Raw genomic sequence first — 9,264 nt, forward strand, 5'->3', positions numbered from 1 at the left:
TCATCGCGGTGTGCGGGCCTCTCACTATCGTGGCCTCTCTTGTTGCAGAGCACAGGATCCAGATGCGCAGGCTCAGTAATTGTGACTCACGGGCCCAGCTGCTCCGCGGCATGTGGGATATTCCCAGACCAGGGCTCGAACCCGTGTCCCTGCATTGGCAGGCAGATTCTCAACCACTGCACCACCAGGGAAGCCCCAGATTCTACTTTTATGTATTCTTTCTACTGCTTTGTTTTAGCATATTCTTTGTTTTGTCTAATTTCTCAAGATTAATACCAAGTTTCCATATTTTTTGTCTTTCTTCTTTAGTAATAAAACCATTTAAAATGTAAATTTTTCTATGAGAATACCTTTAGCTGTGTCCCATGGGTTTCAGTGTAGAGTTTTCCTTTTATAACTTTCTAGATAATTTGTAATTTCACTTTTGAATTCCTCCTTCATCTAAGGGTTATCTAAGAGAATGTTTCTTAATTTCCAAGTAGTTGATTTTTCAGAACTTCTAGATTATAAAAGTAACTATCAGAGGATGTGATCTGTAAAATCTCTACTTTAAAATGTTCTCATTTATTCTTTGTCAGCAAGTGGAACACTGATTTTAAAAATATCCCATGGATATTAAAATAAATTGTCTCCTATTTGTGAGATGCAAGGTTGTGTGTGTGTCTCTCTCTCTCTATCTTTTCTCTCCCTACACACACTCACACACACACAAAGTGTGATTATATTATTCAATTTCTTCCCATCTGAACTTCTTTTTGTTTACCTGATTTGTCATGGTCTATAAATGTGAATCCAAATATCCTAATTTAATTTTTTTAATCAAATTCTCCTGTAGTTTAATAAATTGTCTTTATATAATCAGCTGCTGTGTTTTTGGCAAATACAAGTTTATTACTGTTCTTTTCCATGAAGAACTGCATTTTACTACTCTTTATTTTTTATTATTACACAGTGTTCTTTTTATCTTATTTAACCTAAAATTCCTAACTTGTCTAATATCAACTTTGCTGCTCCTGCCTTTCTTTGTTTTTAATTTGTCTGGTACACCTCTGCCCATTCCAGTTTTTCCTTTAAAACCACTTCTGTACACATAAATGTACTTGTATTATTTTAATTGCATAATTTTTTTTCCATTTTTGTGAATTTTTTTTCACAGTAGCCTATTTTTGTTTTTATTTGTGTGATCAAATTACTGTTGATTATGCTTTTCCTATGTTTCTTGGCTCCCTCGGCCCCTTCTCTTTCTGCATCTTTACCCACATTATCTCCTGTTAATATAAGCCCTTCCTACCCCCACCCCATAAGTCATGTTAGAAATCTTTATTAGTCTACATTATTCTTCATGTTCATATAATCATACACAAACCAAATATATTTGCACACACAAACTTATAGTCATCTAGATTTTCCATTGTTTGTTTTATAAAAATATGATCACATTATCTATAATTCTCTACATTTTGCTTTTTTTCTTCATGAATACCTCATAGAAATTTTACCTCCAGGTCACATTATATAGCTTGTATTAATTTTCTTTAATGCTATATAAACTTCCAAAGAACAGATGCAGCATAATTTATTCAATAATTCCTCTATCCATTACACATTGGGTTTTTTGGCTTTTTTTTTTTTGGCCATGCTGCATGGCACACGGGGATCTTAGTTCCCTGACCAGGGATTGAACCCATACCCCCTGTAGTGGAAGCATGGAGTCTTAACCACTGGACCACCCACAAAGTCCTTATTATACACTGCTGTTTTCTCTTTTATTTTTTCCATACTTTTTCTTTACTTGTTTGATCAAATTACCTTTATCTCGTTCCTCTCGTCAGTTTGGAGGTTCTGTGGAAATTTTACATTCTACTAATGGTTACCCATCAATTCCAAGGGCACTCTTTCTTTAATGCATTCCTCTCCCATTGCTTTCAGTCCCAAGTAATTCTAATCCCACAATTTGTGGGATACATGCTGTGTCTGGCCCTCTGAGCAGGGGATATATCAGCTTGAGGTATTTTGACCACCTATGGAGTCCAAAGGAGAAAATCCCTCTACTCCCATAAATTATAATCGTTAATGTCTTTCTAGTCAAAGAGATAAAGAGAACTCTTCCAAAATCTTCAGCATTGGGGGAGGTACTTAGGGACCTGAGGGACCAGTAAGTTCTTACAGCAAATGTGGATGGGCAGGTGCTAGTTTTTTCTTAGTGCTCCATAGATCTCAATGGACCAACTTCTTTTCAGGAAGCACAAAGCTCTAATTGGTCCAACAAGAGATCTTCTCTGTAGTGTCCAGGATCTAGGCAGGCCCAGGTAAGAGGTAAGTCCTACATATGTGCTTCCTGCCAGGATCTCCACAAAGGCAAGACCTTGTTCTCTGCTCCCAGGCCCAGTTTTCTTTGGATGCTGCTCCACTCAATGAGTAATTCTAAGGGGAAGGAGAGGGCAACAGAAATGTACATGTAGCCTGCCATTTTCTCTGAACTCTCTCCCATTTCTATCTCTCAGATATTAACTATTATTTATGACTTACTTCAAATGATATCCTTTCCATGAATTTTTTTTTTTTTTTTTTTTTTTTTTTTTTGCAGGGAGAGGAGATCTTTGGGATGTTTTCTCTCATCTTTGAATCAGAAAACATGTCCCTCTCGAAAGTCAATTTTTGGATTCTGGTTAATAACAATGGCCATCACTTACTGAGTGTTTACTGTCTGCCAAGCGCTGTGTTACATATTTTATATGCACAACTTTGTGTTCAATACCCATGTGCTTGATAAGGGGCCAAGCCACTCAATCTCCCTAATTCCCTCACAGCAGGGGCTGTATATCTTGCTGCTGGGGTCTTTCTGTGAATAGGCTGAGTATCAAGTCACATAATTAGAAATGGTCACTTGGAAAATATATTGGATATCTCCTCAATTTTATTTAATCATAAAACAAATCAAAGTAGGTACATTAATGTACAAATAATCTGGTACCTTCACTGGCTGGATATCTATACTAGCTTCATAGGTAGAGTTAATAATTGGCTCCAAATGCAGGGAAATCTTCAGCTGTTCATGATTTTCTTATTTTCATCTGAAAGTCACTAACTTAAAGCTCCTGATTCACTTTTTTAGCAGTTTTCATTGCTTCTTTTTTTAACATCTTTATTAGAGTATAATTGCTTTACAGTAGTGTGTTAGTTTCTGCTGTATAACAAAGTGATCAGCTATACATATACATATATCCTCAGATGAAATAAAATAAAATCCTTTCTTACTTGATCATATTGGATAGAATTTGCCAGTGAACAAAGTAATATGTTGGATCAGAATTTTTACCATCAGTATGACATATATAATTGGTAGTGACTTGAGATTAATTTCTTCTTTTTTTCATCTTTATTGGAGTATAATTGCTTTACAATGTTGTGGGGTTTTTTCATAATTTCTTCTTGATGTAAACAACATAAAGTAAAATGGCTACTCTCTCAATACAGATAAATATTATTTTACATAAGGCTATCCTGGTGCTTTAAATAATGAACCACTCAACCAAGATCCAAAGTATTTTTCATATCTGTAGCCTATATCTTAAAATACCATAGCAAGGTAGAATGTGATCATTCCCAACTACTGGAGTTGCAGAAATGGCTCACAACTCACTGTGCTTGCCATATAGATATGAACCTTGCTTCCTCTCCTAAAAGAATGTATTACTTTAAAACTTTAAAGCTGAGTTAAATTTTTTAATATTATCTGAGGTATGTTGCACTTTTTGTGGCAATCAAACACCAAATGAGCTTTGAGACTCACTGAGTGTAGAATCTCAGAATATTAGCTATGAACAGGGAAGAGTAAAATAATCCCAAGACAGGTCAGTTACATGTATTCTGACTCTCATGTACAAACAGAACTGCCTTTCCTGTCACTCTGTGGCATTTTTTCATTCATTCATTTGGCAATTCATTTAATTAATAGATATTTACCCTAGAGATTATCATATTAAGTGAAGTAAGTCAAAGACAAATATCGTATGATATCACTTATATGAGGAGTCTAAAAAAATGATACAAATGAACTTATTTACAAAACAGAAATAGACTCACAGACATAGAAAACAAACTTATGGTTACCTAGCATGTACACACAATTGTATATAAAATAGATAAACAAGAAGGAGCTAGTGTATATAGCATAGGGAACGATACTCAGTATCTTGTAATAACCTATACTGGAAAAGAATCTGAAAAAGATTCACTGAACTGAATCACTTTGCTGTCCACCTGAAACTAACACAACATTGTAAGTTAACTATACTTCAATTTTTAAAAATGGAAAAAAACAGATATTTATTGAATGTCCACCATGAACCAGACACTGGGCCAGACACCATAGTGAACAATATACAATTCCAATCATGTTATTGAATAAGGGAATAATATTTATTTGCTCATTGTCTATCCCACCCACACCAGAATGTAAGCTCCATGAGGGTGAGTGCATCCCAGAATTCAGAAAAGTACCTGGCAATAAAGGAATAGTAAATAAACAACTAATGATAATTTAGCATAATAAGTGCTATGCTACAGTATTAGAGCAGGAATCAGCCCTATTTTTCTTTTCTGCAAAGGGGCAGATACAAAATAAATTAGGATTTGGAGGCCATACAGCCTCTGTTGCCTCCTGCAATTGTAACTCAATAGAGCCATAGACATAGCAAATGGATGTGATTTTATTCCAATGACTTTTATTACAAAAGAAAAAAAGCTGCAGGCTGGGTTTGGTCTGGGGGGCTATAGTTTGGCCAACCCTGTGTTAGAAATATACATAAGAAGTCTATATACACAGACTCACTCATCTGTGGAGGGTTTGGGAAGACTTTCCAGAAAAAGTTTAAACCAGGATTTCTCAAATGTTAGCAGGCTTGTACATCAGTCACCTGCAAGGCTTGTTAAAACGCAGATTGCTGGGTCCCACCCCGCAGTGCCTGAGTCCCTAGTCTGGGATGGAACTTGAGATTTGCATTTCTAACAAGACCAGGTAATACTGATGTTTCTGCGGACCACACCTTGAAAACCACTAGTCTAAACTGAGACATGATAGCTCTGTAGGGGGAGGGAGGGAGACAAAATGTAGGGAATGTAGAAAATATGGGAGATGGTACATTCAGAGGGCCAAAGGCAAGAAAAAATAAAACATGTTCAGTAGCAAGGATTTCACTAAGACTGGAACATGGGTGGAGAAGGGTAACTGAAGAACAGTGAGCGATAAGGCTGGAGAATTAGGCTTCATCCTAAGGGCACATGTATCCCATGTTGTTCACAGTTGTCACAGACTATTAATGAAAACTAAATTTCTTGTTGTGTCCGTTTTACCTCACTTGTGATTGTGTATTTTTTTTTAAATAGCAAAGCTATCATAATTGAAAAGCTATATTTGACGGAATTTTTTTAAAAGTTCAAGCAAACTATAGTGATTTCTTAGGAGAGTGAAAGCACATGTGTATGTGTTTTGCATACTTGACACCAAATAACTGATGAGTTTATCACACAAATTGCAATGGACTATGTGCTATAAGAGCCCTGTGCTTATTTTCTTCAGATGCTCATCAATGTTTAATTTTCTAGTTTATACATTTATTAGTTATTTTTCTTTTCCTATCTCCATAACCAGACTCTGCTGTGCTCCATGAGGGCAGAGACTTTGTCTCCGGTTTACCAGCATATTTCCAGGATCTAGCTCAATGCTGGTACAGCGCAGGTGTTTAGAAAAAGATGTTGAATAAAAGGATAAGTGAATTAATGAAATGACTCTAAGATGTTACCAAGTTAATTTAAAATTTTTAAAATATTTTCAGTTAGATGACATGTTATAACAAAATACAGTGAGTCCCTTACATACGAAACTTCAAGTTGCAAACTTTCAAAGATGCAAACATGCGTTTGTATGTCCAATCACATAAGTTAGTTCACGTGTCTGGTGTACATTGTCACATGTGTGCAGCTTCTACAGGTGGTTGTGCTTTTGTGTACTTCACAGTACTTTTGCTGTGCAATATGAGGAGCTTACTAATGAAGACCTGATGGAATTGGAGGCCCAGAGAAAGGATGAAGAGAGAAGACAAGAGGAAGAAGTAACCGAAGAACCCAAGAGATTCGTGATGCAGGAAATGGCAAGGGGATTTTCTTTATTTGAGGAGCAACTCTTAGTTTTTGAGGCACAGGACCCAAACGTAGAACAGTACACAAAGGTTGCAGCAGCCGTTCAGAATGCAATCCAGGGCTACCATGTCATCTATGACAAGAAAAAAAGAGCTACTACTCAGACATCACTGGATCGTTTTTTCAAGAGGGGAGATAGAATCGAATCCAGCAAGGAACAAGAACCTGTGACATCAACGTCAGGCGTGAGTGAAACTGCAGCTTGCCCTCCGTCTCCTATTGCTGACGATCCCTCAGCTCTACCATCTCCCACCTCTGCTCCCTCGTCCAGTCAGTAACTCTTCTTGCCTGTTCACTCGATGCCAGCCCCTGTAGGCCAGCTGTTGTACTGTACTACTGTACTTTTCAAGGTACTGTACTGTAAGATTAAAAATGGTTTCTTTATTTTTTGTGTTTTTTTTTTATGTATTATTTTTGTGAAAAGTATTATAAACCTATTACAGTACAGTACTGTATAGCCGATTGTGTTAGTTGGGTACCTAGGCTAACTTTGTTGGACTTAACGAACAAATTGGACGTATGAAAGTACTCTCAGAATGGAATTCATTCATATGTAGAGGACTTACTGTATTAGAAAAATTTTTAAATAGAGTCTTTTATATTAAGTATTAAGTAATGGTAACTCAAAGATAAAATAAATAGTAGGCATAAATAAGAGAAAATTTTGACCTATAAAAAAGGCCTTTTATTTTTTATTTTTATATTTTTAGAAGAGATAGATTTGGTACTTGTAAAGCAGATAATTCCTATTTGGATTTTTTCCATGATATAATTCATAACTTGTTTTATGAACATTTATCTTGTGTCCTTCTCAAAGAAAACAGAAAGTGTACAATGGACAAAAAATAAGGTCAACATGATATATGAAGAAGAAAAATAAGCATCATAAGGAAATATCAACATTCCTTTAACAATCAATCACTAATAATATGTCAGCAAGCATGAGGTCATCTTTAACTTGCAGTTCAACGGAAACAGATCATTTAAGTAAGGAAGGCAGTCTTACTAAATTCAACACACCTATCAACAGTTGCTTGACTATTTCACAAAACTGAAAGACAGCTGCATAAGATAAATGCATAAAAAACTACAGCATGCAAATTAAAATACTAGTCTTCCAAAATAGCTTTGGACTGAATCTTCAATCAGATTTAACAAACTGAATTTTTAAAAACTAATTTCTTTATATTTATTTTTGGCTGCGTTGGGTCTTCGTTGCTGCACACAGGCTTTCTCTAGTCACGGCGAGTGGGGGCTACTCTTCGTTGAGGTGCTCGGGCTTCTCATTGCGGTGGCTTCTCTTGTTGTGGAGCACGGGCTCTAGGCGCGTGGGCTTCAAAAGTTGTGGCACACAGGCTCAGTAGTTGTGGTGCACAGGCTTAGTTGCTGCGCGGCATGTGGGATCTTCCTGGACCAGGGCTTGAACCCGTGTCCCCTGCATTGGCAGGCGGATTCTTAACCATTGGGCCACCAGGGAAGTCCAAAAAATTGAACTTTTAATCAACTATTATATTTTACTTTTCAAAGTAAACAATTTGTCTTTAAATGGAAGAAAACTTCTTAGCTTAGTCTTCTTAGAAGTAGACTATTTTTGAGGGGAGACGAAAGTTCTTGTCATTCTGAATAGCACAAAATACATATAGGCACATATAAATGAAAAAATTTTTCAAGCATGAAGTATATATGAATTTAATTTTTTTCCCATACATGTACATACTCTGTATTGGCCCTTATATGTCTGTGAGAAAGAGATGAACTACAATTCTTCCAACCATTTAAATAATTACTAGCTATAAAAAAATTCACAGTAATAAAACTTATTCTTCTTTTATCATAATGTCATCATAGGTCTCCAAGGAGAAAGTTAAAGAACTATTTAAATGAATAATTAATTTCATGAGAAATTGGTAAAAAATTTTAAAAAGAGGGGGTTGAATTTTAAGTGATAGATGAGTCTTCAGGTTTAAAGAGAGAAAGCATGGAGGATAGAATGATTCTAAAGTCTTTAATATTTCATTAAATAGTATCTTCTTCAAGTAATTTATTGTATCTAAAAATTGGGGAGGGGGGAGAATAAAAAAATACATTGGAAGAAAAAGTATTCCTGCAAATCTCCAGCTCAATATATATGTAATTGATTGTTAACCTGACTTTTCCAATTGCTTTAGAGTTACACCCAAGTGCCACCACAAGCATTCTAAAGAGAGCTCTGGGAGGGTTAACTGAGAGAAATAGATACCATCAACCCTCCTGGTACCCCTCAAGATTATATGAGAAGTCCATGTATCTTTGGGACCTGTCAGCTGTGGCAGTCTCCCTTCCTAGCCATGGAAGAGCATATTCTCATTTATTGGCAAAGCTGTCACCATTTAATTGGTATCAGATTCTGACTTGTACAAGTAACATTCTTCACTTCAAAAACCCGGAGGGTACTGGGTTATTGGGCAAACACGTAACTACTGTTCAAATGTTTCTAGGAAACTGAACTAATTGTTCCAACGGATGATGAAAAACATAACAAGATATCAAGAAACCCAAAGCAACATGTGTGAAGTCTTATTTAGCATCCTGCAGTACACTGCCAAACGTGATTTTAAATCTCAAGTATGGTATTTAAGTGGAGAATAAATGAGTGCTTCCTTGCTATATATATATATATATTAAAAAAGACTATATGAGAGAAAAAAAAGGAAATAAAAGGGTCCATGAATAGAGTTGTAGGAAGTGTAGATATCCTAGTAAAATTTTACATCCTCCCTTCACAAAGGAAGGATAAAGTTTGCTCCTCTCATCCCAATAAGGAGGCTCCCAGAGAACTATTTATAGAGATTGGGGTGCACGCAAGAAGACAAGATGGCATCCCCTTGTCTAGGTGGACATCTACCTATGGCCCTCAAGATCATTTGTGAAGAAGGAAGAGAGAGTGGAGAGATTATGCAAAGTGAAAAGTGGAGATAGCAGTGAGACATGCAACATTCAAACTGTTTGGCATGATAAGGGTGTGGGAATTTCCCATGAGCCAGATAAGAAGGTAAATCGGCTTCAGTAGCCACCTCAGAAGCT

The 9,264-nt window shown here is 36.2% G+C and overlaps 1 non-coding gene across 1 annotated transcript; it reads left to right on the forward strand.

Annotated features, from left to right (window-relative positions):
- Positions 1-8,478: 8,478 nt before the first annotated feature.
- Positions 8,479-8,609, forward strand: LOC133100167 (small nucleolar RNA SNORA24). The gene has a single exon (XR_009702409.1). It is a non-coding gene; the product is annotated as a small nucleolar RNA SNORA24 (small nucleolar RNA).
- Positions 8,610-9,264: the final 655 nt, after the last annotated feature.

This window comes from Eubalaena glacialis, chromosome 10, assembly GCF_028564815.1.
Source record: "Eubalaena glacialis isolate mEubGla1 chromosome 10, mEubGla1.1.hap2.+ XY, whole genome shotgun sequence".
NCBI classification, from domain to species: domain Eukaryota; kingdom Metazoa; phylum Chordata; class Mammalia; order Artiodactyla; family Balaenidae; genus Eubalaena; species Eubalaena glacialis.